This window comes from Mandrillus leucophaeus, unplaced genomic scaffold, assembly GCF_000951045.1.
Source record: "Mandrillus leucophaeus isolate KB7577 unplaced genomic scaffold, Mleu.le_1.0 Scaffold30, whole genome shotgun sequence".
In the NCBI taxonomy this organism is placed as follows: domain Eukaryota; kingdom Metazoa; phylum Chordata; class Mammalia; order Primates; family Cercopithecidae; genus Mandrillus; species Mandrillus leucophaeus.
The window spans coordinates 2362250-2362753 of NW_012103143.1; the positions used below are offsets into that span (position 1 = coordinate 2362250).

Sequence of the window (504 nt, forward strand, 5' to 3'; positions counted from 1 at the left end):
TTACCTTTTTTCAGTACAGGGGTTTTGAACATTCCTCATCTAGATGTGTATAAGAGACAGGCTGTTGCTACGGCGTAGGGGGACCCAGACAGGTCTCTCCCGGTTTCTGATTTGTTTCTCAGGCTCCGGGGTCCTAGAGGTTCCGGATCCGTCAAGTACATGGGAAAAGAATGCGCCCCTCGCGCTTGACTGACGAGGCTTGCGGGCCAATCGGAATGGAGTCAAGGGAGCCGCTAGGCGATCCAATAGGTGGTAGGGGCCGGGAGAGAGGGACCAATGAGCCTGGAGCTGGGGGAGGGGGCAGGGCCGCGATTGGCTGAGAGGCGGCCAGAGGGAGGGCGGGGGGAACTCAAGGCCTGCTTGATACGTCCGCCATTTTGGGCGCTTTGCTGATGGTGTCGGTGAGCGCGTTTCCCGCCTGAGCGCAACTAGCGGCGGGTCGTGGGCACCTCCAGGTAATGGGGGTGGGGGAGGCGCTGGAGCAGGCCGCGGCGCGGGGTGTGC

The 504-nt window shown here is 61.7% G+C and overlaps 1 protein-coding gene across 2 annotated transcripts in view; it reads left to right on the top strand.

Moving 5' to 3' along the window:
* The first annotated feature begins 345 nt into the window (after window positions 1–345).
* Window positions 346–504, top strand: part of PPP6R3 (protein phosphatase 6, regulatory subunit 3) — a 168427-nt gene continuing 168268 nt past the window's right edge. For both annotated transcript variants that reach the window (XM_011987057.1, XM_011987058.1), the window contains exon 1: window positions 346–455. The gene's annotated coding sequence lies outside the window, so the exon portion shown is untranslated. The remainder of the gene's footprint in view (window positions 456–504) is intronic.